This window comes from Apostichopus japonicus, chromosome 5, assembly GCF_037975245.1.
Source record: "Apostichopus japonicus isolate 1M-3 chromosome 5, ASM3797524v1, whole genome shotgun sequence".
Classification (NCBI taxonomy): domain Eukaryota; kingdom Metazoa; phylum Echinodermata; class Holothuroidea; order Aspidochirotida; family Stichopodidae; genus Apostichopus; species Apostichopus japonicus.
The window spans coordinates 19,591,460-19,607,190 of record NC_092565.1 but is presented as its reverse complement, the minus strand read 5'-3'; the positions used below and the strand labels follow the sequence as shown (position 1 = coordinate 19,607,190).

At 35.2% G+C, this 15,731-nt stretch overlaps 1 protein-coding gene across 2 annotated transcripts in view; it reads left to right on the top strand.

The window, feature by feature from the left end:
• LOC139967955 (major facilitator superfamily domain-containing protein 10-like) overlaps nucleotides 1–15,731 on the top strand; it is a 55,168-nt gene extending 39,437 nt beyond the window's left edge. For both annotated transcript variants that reach the window (XM_071972197.1, XM_071972198.1), the window contains exon 15: nucleotides 6,453–15,731. The gene's annotated coding sequence lies outside the window, so the exon portion shown is untranslated. The remainder of the gene's footprint in view (nucleotides 1–6,452) is intronic.

Sequence of the window (15,731 nt, the reverse complement as noted above, 5' to 3'; positions counted from 1 at the left end):
TGTATGTTCTTTATTCAATATACTGTATGTATCATTTTAAATCTATTGTGACCTATAAGAGGGATTTTTTGAATTGCAACAGTTTATTTGCTTGAAATTTACGCCTTATAAAATGGATAATTTAATCATATGCACATATATAAAATGCAAGTAACCCCCTCCCACTTCCACACACACAAAAAAAAGAAAGAAATAATTCACAACAACAACAAGGACGACCACAAAACCTTAGCAACAAGATATGACTCTGCAACAACAACAACAATGAAAAGGAAAAAGGAAAGAACTGACTTTTCTCAAAGATGGTTGTATGTTCTTTATTCAATATACTGTATGTATCATTTTAAATCTATTGTGACCTGTAAGAGGGATTTTTTGAATTGCAACAGTTTATTTGCTTGAACTTTACGCCTTATAAAATGGATAATTTAATCATGTGCACATATATAAGATGCAAGTAACCCTCTCCCACTTCCACACACACAAAAAAAAGAAAGAAATAATTCACAACAACAACAAGGACGACCACAAAACCTTAGCAACAAGATATGACTCTGCAACAACAACAACAATAAAAAGGAAAGAATTGACTTTTCTCAAAGATGGTTGTATGTTCTTTATTCAATATATGTATCATTTTAAATCTATTGTGATCTGTTAGAGGGATTTTTTGAATTGCAACATTTTATTGCTTGAACTTTACGCCTTACGCAGGTGGTCTTCTTCCTAATCATTTTGATCACATGCTGCACCCAGTGGTTGTCATTAACCACGTGATTTAAATTACACCATTTTTTGAAACTGAAAGTGATCCCATATACAGGTGATCAGGTATCCAATGATTCAGCAATAATCAAATGCAAACCTTTGTCCTTCCTTTGATCAAATCCATTTTTAGTGAAGCCAAATATGGATATCAAAGATTCATCTTCAAATTTTGGAGGAAAAAAATCCTACTTGGAATGCATCATATTTCATACTACAAATTCATTGTAATTTGATACCTACCAATATATGCAGAAACTCTATGCACTGAAATTTTCAGGGAGGATTTCTTTTCTATTTTTGCATGTAATTTAGATATCTATTCCTATATACCTATCTAATCCTTTAATGACAATGGGAAACCTTTGTTGTGATATCTTGTTACTGAATATATTTTGTCTTGTTGAGATATTCATAATTTTAATTCTGCATTGGCATTATGTTTATAAAATCCCAAGGGTACCATATCCAGACTAAAGCAGCTTGATGTTGATATCAATCAACTTTTTGTAATATTTTTTTCTTCTGGTTTTCTTTGGATTCCAGTCAACTTTTGTTTTTCTGTTGTTTTCTTTTGAATTCACTAAGCTTTTTTGTACTTTCATTTTCTGTGTTGTTTTGTTTTTCTTTCCATTTCAGTCAAGTTTTTGTCCTTTTTGTTTTTGTCTGTTTTTTTCTTTAATATCAGTCAACTTTGTGCACTTTTGTTTTCTTTTTGTTTTTCTTTTGAATTTACTCAACATTTTGAACTTTCGTTTTCTTCGATTTCCCTTAACTTTTTGAGTCCTATTCCCCCCCCCCCCCCGATCCAACAAACATGCATAATAACATACCATAACAATGTAATTAATGTTTCCTGTATTAGTCACGGTTCAATTATCACGTAGTAACAAATTAATTATTTGGAATGTTTCAAGTTGTGATAATTAATATGCTTTGTATGTGTGTGTTTAATAAACCACTAAATACAAAATAAGTGGCTGAGTAATTAATAGCTTTTCGATTGCAACTGGAGCATAAATTACTTTCTCAGAAATGTTCATTTTTTAGCAAAAACAGAACAAAAAAAACAAGAAATGTGTAACATCATAAGATGATTCTCAAATGCTAGGGCATATAGACTTTGTAGATTTTAGTTTGAAATTTTAAAGGTTCCAATAGTTTTAACAATTTTTAATATCTATATATATGTCTTTGTCTTCTTGATAAAAGTTGATATTGCTAATTTGCTTTATAAGTCTATAAAACTGTAGCAAAGTGCTCCTTTATCAAAACAACAACGTTGGATCCAGTAGCTGGGTCTATCGTATCCTGGGAATAATGACTTCCTACTCGTCTTGGTGAAAGGTTGTACCAGGTATCAGCTGCCTTCTTGCAAATTGTGGAGGATTTTTAAAGGTCACATTTAATATCATATTTTTGTTATGCACAATTGCCCAAATAGTGGACTTTGACTAAACTCATTATCTGAAGCTGGGTTATTCCCCCAAAGTTTTGTTTTTCAGTGGCGGTTTGAACTTGGAGAACGTTCGGTAGAGAGTAGCCAGAACCCATCAGTTGTGTCGGTGGCGTGGTCGGGCCTTATTGATGTGTTCGGGGTGTGTTTTACGCTGAGGTCGTCACTCTGTGTCACCGTGACCAAAATAAATTGATATTATTCTCGTACCAAATCACGTTAATATTCTCGTACAGTTGGACGACCATCAGTCAGTCAGTCTATCGAAAGTCCCTCGTACCGACAATTTTGTGCGCTATACATGTATCGCTTCATTTGTGGAGATCTGAATTCTTTGCCTGATTCCATTGTTGGGCAGGTCCAAGCTATTGTATCCCTAGAAGCCAAATTTCAAACTTTACTGGAGCACCCTAAATTTGGTGTCATGTCAAAGCTGAATTTTTGAAGTTTCAGATTTTCATAATTTTTTTGAAATTTTTTGCCTATTCAAACAATTACAGCCTGCTAATTTGCATAAATTCAAATTGCAGTGTGACGTACGGGACATTTGGAATCCTATTTCCCTGCCAGCAATATGAACTAATTGAATATGAGTTATGTGGGACATGATACACCATTCCTTCCAATAATTTTGACATATTATGTTTGGGGGTTCATCAATTAAATATGCTAATTAGCTAGTGTCCAAATATCGATGTCCCGTACGTCACAATTTTCACCCGTTCTTTTCAAATTTTGATATGAAGAACAATTTTTTTTTGGTGATATTCTCTAAAGTTCTAATTAAGAACATTGCTCAACAAAATCCATCCCAAAAATTTTGAAATAATGTTCACTGCAAATCTAATTATCAAATTTAAAAATGTGACGTACGGGACAAAATGTGACGTACGGGACATACATAGGGGGAAACCCTGTATATTTATACATAATAAACATGCATGAGCTCCAATGGGGACCAAGTAGTTGGTTAGGCAGTTGGTTAGGCCTCATCTGGAGTATGCTGTGCAGGCTTGGAACCCATATTTTGCTAAGGATAAGGAAGTACTTGAAAAGGTCCAGAGGAGGGCTACTAGGATGATTACTGTAGTTCCTTAAAGAGTGTTCCCTATAATAGGTGGTTACAACTGTTAAGTTTCACCACACTGGAGCTTAGGAGGTTACGTGGGGACTTGATCCAGGTTTTCAAGATTGTGTATGGTTTTGACAATTTATCCTTTACCGACTTTTTCATGTTTGCTAACAGTAGTTGTACCAGAGGTCATTGTCTTAAACTCCAAAAGTCACATAGTAGGATTAATATTCGGCATAACTTTTTTCTAAAAGGGTTGTGAATGAGTGGAATGGTTTGCCTGAGAAAGTTGTACGCAAGTAGTGTCAATGGGTTTAAGAATGCTTAGGACAAGCACTTTAAGCATTGTTATCGGGTCTGAGTGTTTGTGTCTTCAGTTTTTTTCTCTCTCTCTATAGGGTCCTTGATGGGGACTTTTAGTGTCCCTCCTGATCCTTTTTTTCTACCAAACTAAACTGTACTGGAAACCTTCCAATGCTTATAAATTTATTTTGTTGAAAGGTGGTAGTTGCAACTTATAATCCCTGGATGCCTGAAGAGCACATCATGGCACCAAATAAATTATTGACTGAGTGATGACCACCAACAGCCCAGGTGTTGTTCAATAAAATATCGGGAAGTCAATTGTGTGTGTGTGTGTTGGATACAGAATCATCTACAGTGCTATTCAACATTGACATTGAATGTGGACGACTTTAAGAATGTGGAGTCGTATGCCTACTGTATTGTGAAGTGTGACTATCATGAACGTGCAACAATGTTCTTGTGTCCTGAACTTAGATAATAGACACTGAGATTTTTAGTTACAAGTGTAGAGTTTCGCTTGCCCAATTTTTGCAGAGGACAATCACTCATAAGTTTGTTCAATAACCAGTATTTGGTCTAGTTTTCTTTGTTGTACTAGTTTAATAGATGGACATTACGTTGACGTTGTTATGTGGACGTTACTGTGGACATTTTGGTATGTTTTGAATGGGATGGATCATATTTCAACTTCAGGGTCAATAGTAGGGAGTATGATACAGTGTTGTACAGTATATATACCAAAACAATTTTGCACCAAAACTTTTCATCTTGAATGATTTGTGGTCTACCAAAGCTAGAATTGATGTTGTGAGTATTGATGTATGTGTAGAGTAGATTAATACTTTACACATTCTATGTTTTATGTAGTGGAATGATCTCACAAGTACAGTCACTGCTCTTTTCAATCCCAGAAAGAAGGAAATATGGCATGAAATTACCAATGACATTGTTCTGGCATATCCAAAGAAATGTTTTTATGTAGAAATCAGCTTGTTATGGTATATTCAGGAATAAAAATATGAGTTTTCATAGCCAATTTGTATATGGACAAATTGTCCCGTACGTCACATGTCCCGTACGTCACAGGACAATTTTCATTTGTGTAATCACTGAACTGGAATGGCTTCATATTTTTTTCTAATATGTTACAGTTTAGCTCTTGGAAGGTTAGGCTATTCACTAGTTATAACAGCTTGATCACTGCCCTCCTAATTTCAGAGGGATTTCAGCTTTGCTCTTTAGTAAAAAAAACACAAAATTCTCTGGTCCCGTACGTCACACTGCATATTAATTAAGATGGGACCTAATTAAAGCAAGTGTAGGAAATCTTCATGAGCTTGTAATAAAGTATCAGCAATAACAAATATGAAAACCTGAAAAAGTTTCTGGAAAATAGATTTTTTATAACTTTTAGACACATTTAAGTCTCTGAAATGTCCCGTACGTCACAGTGCAAATAGCTTGGACCTGCCCTGTTCCTGCTGGGACTATCTTTAAAGAAACAGATTGGGTATTTTTGTTTAGGTACCTTCTCTTTCCTTTCAATGGTCGAAACAAATTTTTCATTTGTCAGCACTTTGAAATTTCCCCTTCCATCCCCCCACAATCCATCTGTGCTCCCTCCCGATCTTCCATCTACCCTCTCTCTCCCCACCTTGGATCTCTCCATTCCCCCCATCCACCATCTTTACTCCCTCCCCCATCCTACATCTCCCCATCCCAATGTCTCCCGCCCCCCCCATACTTATATATCAAACTTTCTGTTTATTCGTTCCTATGATAAAGTTTTATCCTTCTGCCTTGTAAATTTTCTTCATCAATGTAAAAGCTCATCCCTCCGCCCTTGAACATTGCACTGGAATCACAACAGAGATTGTTACTCTCATTTGCTGCTCTTCTCCCACATTTGGGGAAAAAAGGATGTTCAGGCAGACTGGGTGAGGGGTGGTGTTGGCAGTGGTGTGCAACCCTCCCCCCCCTTCTTTTTAATCCCACACAAAACTTAAAAGTGGTTATTAGCACAACTTTGCTGGTAACCTAATTATTAGACCTAATTTATAGCTTTCATATGCCTCAGAATGCAACATTTTTAAGATTTTTCTTTTTTTGCATACAACCATCCACCCTGCCCCCCCCCTTCTGACTTCAACAGCAACAGGGTCATACCCCATCCTTTTTTTAAATCCTGGACGCAGCCCTGGTCCTTTTTTTTAAAATCCTGGATGCAGCCCACATGGTCTCTGTTACGTTGTTCCAGAAGCTGTAAAGATATTCACTATGGCTTATTTTTCCATCCAAAACAAAGTTGAAAAACTGGTCTGAAGTTCTAGTTCTAGCCAAAGTGTTTATAATGAATGGCTTTTTTTTAAAGTACCATTTCTTCATGACATGCATTTATTTCGACCTGAAGACCATCTTTACTTCTTTGACGGATAAACATTGATTATTTAAACATACCAACCTTGTTGGTAAAATGAAAGAAGGTGTGTTGCAATCATTCACCGAAATAACTCAGGGAAAAATGCCTCACAGTTAATGCTGTGATAGAAATACAGCTTGTGAGATATGGGAATTTGAAACAAAAGACCTGTCAAGTTTCCAGTAGCTTCATTTTACTTTGAAATTGGACTTACACAATCCAGCTAGATTGCTCAAGCCCACCTCCCCCCTCCCCCCCAAAAAAACCCTTCCCATTTGTGTTCTCCAAACTTTTTCCCTGAAAATTTTTGGGAAAACAGTTTGATATCTTGTGTATTTGCTTAAAAACAGGAAACTTTCAACCTCTCCCTTCTTTTCAGAAAGCATTTTTTATCATGTCTCACTGATCTTTTTTTGTATCCATTGTACTTTTAGATAATTATTTGAACAGAGGGACATTCTTGCGGAAAAAAAGACTGGTCCAATCTAAATATAGGAAAAAACGTCAAGGCTGGATTTGATGGAAAGGGAAGAGGTCGCAGATCTACCAGGTTCTGTTTCTTATTTTACAACTTGTGGAAATGATATTTCTTTTATTTTTTCAAATTTATGTTAAAATTGTGTATCTTTTTGGGGGAGGAGTAACATTGTTTTTATTTTTTTTTTTTTTTTATTATTATAAAGAAACCTCATTTAAATGACAAAATATCTGGCAAAATAAATTTAAAAAATTATCTGACAATGGCCAGAAGTGAAAGCAATTTCGTTAGGTCGTATACCACTTTCCGAGTCGAGAACCAAACATTCTAAACACTTTGGAGTGGTAGAATGAGAAGGGGAGGTCATTGACTGGTGGGGTCCGGTACTAGAGGGCGCACACAGTGTCAAAAGGTTACCAGTTCACTCTAGACACGGTGGAGGGATAGTGCTTAGCTTGTGAGGAGACACGTAAGCAAGGAAGCAAAAATCCAAACCTGATAAGTTTTTAAGGATTTTTGCTCCTCCTGAACTTTATTGGCATTGAAAACTAGTGAAGTCCCATGCAATCTTACTAATGTCAACCCCTCCCCCTCTATGCCCCTTCTCTTCCTTACCCCCGTCCCGTCCACCCCTTCTTTCATCAAATCATTATACTTGACCTTGCTTCACAGTGACATTGCCATTGGTTGTTTTTCTTTGTGGCTTGAGGGCTCTACAGCAGAGTGGATATGTACGCATTGTAAAATCCTTTCATAACGATGATTATTATTATTATTAATTACCTATATTTGTTTCCTTTCTCTAATTTAAAGTGGTACTCACTCTGTAAACAAAGAAATACAAGCCTAATAAAAGTTATCATGTTTGTTCAAGGTTTATATAGTTGTATCCAGGGGCGTAGCGAGCGGGGGGGTGTGGGGGGGGTGTCACACCCCCCCAATAATTTGGTCGCTGTCAGCAAATTTTGGGTCTGTCGGCAAAAGGAGAAAAGGTGAAGAGAGCGGAAGGGGAAGAAAGAAGGAAAGCTGAATAGAGAAAAGGAGAACGGGAGCTTCTTCCGTGCCAAATTTGACTTAAAATATGCACCAGATTGCATCTAAGGACGTTTCAAAACTAAAAATTTTCCAAAGGGGAGGGGGACACCCCCTACCCTTAGACCCCTCCCCATTTCAGTCACCACTTCCAGATCCGTCGGCAAATCAAATTTGACTTAAAATATGCACCAGATTGCATCTAAGGACGTTTCAAAACTAAAAATTTTCCAAAGGGGAGGGGTAGACCCCCTACCCTTAGACCCCTCCCCATTTCAGTCACCACTTCCAGATCCGTCGGCAAATCAAATTTGACTTAAAATATGCACCAGATTGCATCTAAGGACGTTTCAAAACTAAAAATTTTCCAAAGGGGAGGGGGACACCCCCTCCACTTAGACCCCTCCCCCATTTCAGTCACCAATTCCAGATCCGTCGGCAAATCAAATTTGACTTAAAATATGCACCAGATTGCATCTAAGGACGTTTCAAAACTAAAAATTTTCCAAAGGGGAGGGGTAGACCCCCTACCCTTAGACCCCTCCCCATTTCAGTCACCACTTCCAGATCCGTCGGCAAATCAAATTTGACTTAAAATATGCACCAGATTGCATCTAAGGACGTTTCAAAACTAAAAATTTTCCAAAGGGGAGGGGTAGACCCCCTACCCTTAGACCCCTCCCCATTTCAGTCACCACTTCCAGATCCGTCGGCAAATCAAATTTGACTTAAAATATGCACCAGATTGCATCTAAGGACGTTTCAAAACTAAAAATTTTCCAAAGGGGAGGGGGACACCCCCTCCACTTAGACCCCTCCCCCATTTCAGTCACCAATTCCAGATCCGTCGGCAAATCAAATTTGACTTAATATATACACCAGATTGCATCTAAGGACGTTTCAAAACTAAAAATTTTCCAAAGGGGAGGGGGAAACCCCCTCCGCTTAGACCCGTCCCCCATTTCAGTCACCACTTCCAGATCCGTCGGCAAACCAAATTCTCCACACCCCCCCAACAAAAACCCCTTCGCTACGCCCCTGGTTGTATCCTCCAATCTGATTTCATTGACTGACAAATTTTAGCTGTGATCTCCATAAAATGAAAACCACAAATATCGTAATTGTATTATTACTATGATAATTACAGAAGGTGAATTCCTACTTACATCATAGAAAAAAATAAGACACTCTGTCAACACTGACAAGCTTGTTTATCGCGGTTACTCTAATGCCTGGATGATTGTGAAGGACCAGTTTTGGATGTCTGTGGTTAAGCTAGGTTTGAATTAGTTCAAGTTTTTAATTAGAAACCACAGAAGCGTTCATAAGAATTACTGGGAATTCTGAGTAAGGATTACTCAAACCAGGAAGTATTTTGTGGAAGCAACACTTGTTTGTAGACAACTAGTGCTTGGTTACCATGTTTACTTTTTCAGTTGATACAGTTGTTTTGTTTGTAGTCTACTTTAATACAAGGTGACATTCTTATGGGAATACTTCAGAGGGTTTCTCATTTTAATGATAGATATATAACCCCCATAAAAAACACACTGAATACAACTAAAATAAACACCAGAGCATGTATTTATACATATATATTTATATATATATATATATATATATATATATATATAGGTATATATATATAGATATAGATATATATATATCTGATTTCATTGACTGGCAAATTTAGCTGTGATCTCCATAAAATGAAAACCACAAATATCGTAATTGTATTATTACTACGATATTAAGATTATAAGATTATATATATAAATATATATATAACTATATATATATATATACATATATATAGATATAGATATATATATATATATATATGTATACATACTTTGGTGATATGTTTATCTATCGATAAGATGATAAATATCAGTACTACCCTTGTTCCTATTAAATGATATTGTTATATATATCCATTATTAATGGTTATTTTTTTAATGGTAATTTTTTTAATGGTAATTATTCATAAGACATATAAATGTTAAAAGACAAAATCAATGTCTTTCAGTTTTACACCACAGATCAAAATTGTGCAAAAATTGTTTGTAGAATATGGAACACCTACCTGTTCTAATGTTATATCCTTGTTAGACACATGCATCTTAATAATTATCGTTTTACTCTCTTTCAATTCCTGACTTAAGCATTAATTATAATTCGATTCTTGATTTATTTGAAATGTGAAAGGCAACATTATATACACTTCTCTCTTACTTACAAGTTGCATTTTTTTTAATCCTTTTTTGCTTTGTTAACATTGCGTTTGTCGGACATGTAATATTTGTAATAGCCACAAATAATTGTTTACCCAAGCAATCCAAATAGAAAGATATATGTGTTTGGCTACAACCAACATCTGATTAGACCTGTTTATGCGGAGGTAGGTGATTAACCATATAACCCTCGTATTGAAAATTTTGTGTCCCACAAATTTATGGTACTCTTTTTTTCCCTTCTATTTTGACAAACGTTTAAAATTTGTTTACCTAATTTTTTTGTCATTTCCTGGTGTGCCATTTTGAATTGTCTTATTAAACAGATCACATTTCCTGGTTAATTGTCTTTCTTGATTTCTATAGATTGTGACAAAGTGAACATGGTTAGTGTCTATTGCTTTAATAGTCATCATTTTCCTGTTACCTGTTGTGATTTTATAAATGTTGAAATAGTATACAAAGAAAGGAGGGTAACTAGGAGATAGTGTAAATGAGGATGGCATTGGTATTCAGGGAGGATGAGAAAATAGAAGGGTAAATGGAAAAGGGACAAAAAGCCTAGGTCTTTCTCTCCAAAAAAAGTCCCTTTTTTCCCCTTCACATTCCAATGTACATCATTGAATATTTAAAGATGGAGGGGTAGATCGGAATGATGAGAGGCAAGAGATAAACCAGAGTATTAGGGATGAGATGGGAGAGGTTGAGGGGGAAGAAACATGGGGAGTGAAGGTTTTTCTTTTCTTAAAAGCCTCTCAGTTTTTGCCTTTTTTTCCCTCCATTTCTTTTCATTCCAGGATCAAACTAAAGTATAATAGGCTTAATGTTACATTTGAAATTGATGTTTATTTTAGTTAAGAAAATTATTGAAACAGCTCCCTCCAAAATTCTATTCCTAATTTGGAGGGGGAAAAAATGAAATTGCAACTAGGCTATTAAAGATCAAAGTCAGACCAAGAAAAGGTCTCTTGACCATCGTCACTGGTCATTTTCATGTTGCATCTTTTTGCAATTCTACCTGAAGCTAATTTATCTTTATGTGTTTTTTTTCTCTCACTTTTCTACAAATTTTTTTTGTCTTTCCAAGGTTACTCTTCTGGAGGTTACCCTTCTGTTGTAGTCATCTGTTAATATTTTTCTGAAGGCAAAACTTCAGGATTTATGAAATGAACTTGTGAAGTTAATGAATCACTTTGCCATTTTATTACAACTCACTAGCATTGGTGTGGTGGGTATTAACAAACTCTCATGTCAGTTGCATCATAACTATGTAAGATTTTTACTGATACTGGAAAATGTTGATCAATTTTGTATTTTAATTTCTTTTTAAATTGACGAGGGAAAGGAAGTTGCACGTCCAGACGCAACAAGATATCTTCGTGAATAATCGAAAGCAACAACATGCTTCCTCTCGAAAAGTTGTTTACGCCCAAAAGTGAAACGATAAAATATGTAGAGCCATGATATTGATCAATGCACAGGAATCTCTTTTCAGGTGGTTACAAATAAATAGTTAGCTTATTTAATCAACACTTTTTTTTTCTGTTTGTGATGTGCTCTACAAAGTGACAATCCTGACTGAACAGCGATAGCTTTGTAGTCTATCAATTATTCCATTCTTTAATTTTACAATTTTTGCATAATAAAATTTAATAAAAATAAAAAAAATTATTATCCTCAGCTCATTTTACCAGAAAACTACCGGGAGACTAAGAAATGGTCATTATGATATCGATACTTACATCATTTTGTTTTTGTTTATGTGTTTTTGTTTATGTGGTTGTCATGGCATGTTTAAAGAATGGCAACTGTTTGTGGTCACATATATATACTATACATCTGTGCCTTTGTGTGCCCAAACCATGCACAGTTGATTAACGTTTATTAACTGGCAGCTGAAAGATTATTTGTCTTTCATTATAACTAATTGTGGACTTGCTTTATTGTTATTTTTTTAGAAAGGTGTAAAAAAAAATTTTTTTAAAAAATTTTTTTTTCAATCTGGTTGTTGTGCACAATTCCTTTAGCTGATACTGTTAACTTACTGTTGGTACTAAAAAAAAGGTTTTACCAGGGAGTTGTTCCATATCAACTCCCTGGTTTTACGCACAATAGAAACAACCCAAACGATATTACTCAGAAATTCTATTTACGTCAAATTTCCCTGATTGTGTACTTTTTCTTAGAATAGCATATATTTTTTATTCTCTTTTTTTATGATCGCTCGGTTATATCATCAGCTCCACCCATGACTGTCAGTCATTCAGTTGAGATATATTTATAGAAAGAAAGAAAAAAAACTCCCAAAACAGGACCACGTTTGAATGCAGGTTGTGGTATACTAAAACCAATGGATATTGCGACTCATCAGATCAGTGAAATCCTAGTCACAAGACAATACAGGATATGTATTACAGTAAAATTTCCGCTCAGATTAAAGCAATTAACAGTTTGATGCATAATAGAATGCCAAAAGGTTATGTGGATAAAATCATGTTGTTGGGGAAAAAATATGTGTATGGATATGCCTATCATTTACCCGTGTTTTGGTCATAAAACTAACATGTAGGGGAACGAGTGGGGGAGGGGCAAGGGAGAGGGGGAAGGGGAGTGTTATATTAGGTCATGAGTATCTAGAGACCACATTTGAAAGTTATGGAGGGTAGCATTGTGTGACTTTTGTGCTCATTTTGCAGGGTCATATTTCATCAAGTTGTTTCGCTTTTTCGTATGGTTTAAAAAATGGACTGATTTGGTGTAAACATTACATGAGGCACGATGGTTCAACAAAGAAAGACATATATTCTTGAGTACTGTTGGATATTATATTTTATTTACATTTTCTTACTGTTGAACATTCTTATAATGATGAACATTCCTATATAGGCCTATATATATATATATATATATATATATATATATATGTATATATATATTTATACGTACCAAGGACAGTATAAAAAATAAAAAAACAGAGCTCATCTCAAAGTGTCCCCATGTCAACAAACCCCCCCCCCCCCCCCGACCGTGCTAGGAAGAAATAACATGTTCAGGTCACATTCACGGATGTTTACGTCCAGTTGTCTGATGATCGCCGCACACAGCAGGCATGAAACTTGAGTAACAACATTACTTATCGTATAGGTATACTATATATATTATGTACTTGCTCTACTGTATCGAGCACTTTTGCAACAGGAAGTGAACATCTGAATATTAAATATATATATGCATATGTATAATCATGCATAATCATTTGTAGGTATTTTGCATTGATAAATGATAATGAAGCACTCATTAACTACTTGTTTTTCTGCCATTTTTTCCCCCTTTCTCTATTAAATAGAGGTATCTGGGTACTAGATTGGAATTGTGATGACTAATGATATTTATACATTGAAGGATCTTAATAAATAAATATTAAAAGCAATCTTTTTCTTTTCTTTCTCAATGGTAATAATAACATTTTGATGTAGGGATTTACAACTATGTATTACAAATGCTGAGTAAAATCATTTTATATTAGCAAACAACATTTTGTTGTTAATTGTACACAAAATCTGTATCTCTTACAAAAACCATTTGCATGTTGCATGGTACCTGAAGCAAGAAGAAGTTTGACTTAGTTTGTCATGTTGTTTTTTCTTCAAATATTCATTCCTGAAATAACAAAGGTACAATAAACAAACTATTTGGCCCATTTTTCATTTATTTCATGTCGTAATATAAAATAGAACTTTCTTAAATTCAACGATATATGAATATGCCTGTGAAATCTGTACAAGTTTCAGATTATCCTCCCCTCTCCCATACCTCTCACCCCCCCCCCTTTCATCCTCAACCTCCTCATCTTCTATACATCTCCAACATCATGTCCTCTTAGCGTTCAATTCTGTGTGTATGACAAATTCACAATTTTCAGACTCCTGCTTGTTTGTGATGTCCACTCAGGTTTTTATAACAAAGGCAGGCAGAAAATATTTTTCCTCTGGCCCAGTTGGGTGGGGGGGGAGGAGGAGGGGGAAAAGGAAGGAGGAAGTAACTAATGAAGTACGTTTAAAATATCTTCATTATCTCAAAGACTACATAATAACTGATATCATATTTAGCATCTATTTAAGTTTAAATTTGACTAAAAATCTGTGTACCCCTCCTCACAGTTCTCAACCACTGTATAGAAGCACACATTCTAACAATATTACTCATCTCTATATTAACAAAAAATAGAACATTACAGTTGTAGATTATTTGCACATTAAAAAGCTTCATTTTTTGGCAACAATGGCCAAATATAAATATATACAAAAAAGCCTTAACTATCTATTTGACAACAAAGATTATATTACATTACTAATATTGTGCCATGACATTTTTTGTTCCTACTTCTTTTTGTTGAGGTTTTTATCATATACATAAAGAAGATCTGAAAAGTTTAAATTTGTTGGCATTTTTGACAATCCTCACTTTGTGCAATAATCCAATAGTGTCTCATGTAATGGATTGCTCCATTCTCTGATATTTAATATATAATTTTAACCTTTAACCCAACACATAACAAGACTTTGCTTGAACAGTGCAAGATAAAGGTCAGTGCCACCAATAGTTCCAACAAATCGCATCCTATAGCGAATGTGGTCAGGGATTTTTCCCTTTCAAAGTCTCAAACTGTACAACGGATGTAAACTGTAGTGTGAATTGGGTTAAAGTTCTCGCTTGCTGTTTGTCACAAGGTCTGTGTATATACTCAACTGTAAGGGGATACTAAAGCTATCATGTGCAGCATGGAGGGTTTCATGATGCATTCTGCACATTCTGCAAACAACAATGCTGAGTTTTGTCTCATTACACACAGATCTCATTGAAATCCCAGTGAAATATAGAAATGCAGATTTTGAGAATGCATACAACTCTACTGGTCCCCCACAGGCTTTTTCAGCACTTTGGTCAAATATAATGTGCACAGGTATAGTTGCAAAATATCACAGAAAACTCGTATGATGTCCATCGGAAGCACATGTCAGGGCACTGGGTTGACCGCTCGGCAAGTAGGTACATTTGACATTGGTTAAGGACTGTCACGTTTATTGATATTGATTGAATCGATTGATTGATTTGTCTGTTTCATATGATGGGTCATATTGTTGTTCAGGTTCTCTGTTCTGTGACTTGTTTAGACTGACAAGAGTCACACCATACTGGCAATTGACACTTGTCAGTGAAGCATCCCTGTTAAATATCAAAAACCGACCACGGCCAGCTTGCAGGTCCAAGATTCGGTAAATAACACCGTCTAACAATCATACATACATACGTAGGTATCATCGGCCAGGTATTAAATTTCATATAGATGATTAAACAATTTATTGCACATAAACTAATCATGCTACTAAACCACTTCACACTATCAAACTGAACTTATATGAGTAAACAAGGTGATAGGATAACCATGACACCACCACTTGCTGTTGACGTCGGTCTATGATAAGGCATTCGATTGACGTCAATTCCAACACCAATGGAGGAAAGACCGTATCTGACCTAGAGACTTTGGGGGTTAGTTAATAAACAGGATTCACGTTTGAGTGATCCGAGTTAACTGGAAGACAAATGAAAATGTACTGCATGGTGGCAAACAACAACACTTATTAGTTGATATTATATAAAGGCAACACTAATTAGTTGATATTATATAAAAGCAACACTAATTAGTTGATATTATATAAAGGCAACACTAATTAGTTGATATTATATAAAGGCAACACTAATTAGTTGATATTATATAAAGGCAACACTAATTAGTTGATATTATATAAAGGCAACACTAATTAGTTGATATTATATAAAGGCAACACTAATTAGTTGATATTATATAAAGGCAACACTAATTAGTTGATATTATATAAAGGCAACACTAATTAGTTGATATTATATAAAGGCAACACTAATTAGTTGATATTATATAAAGGCAA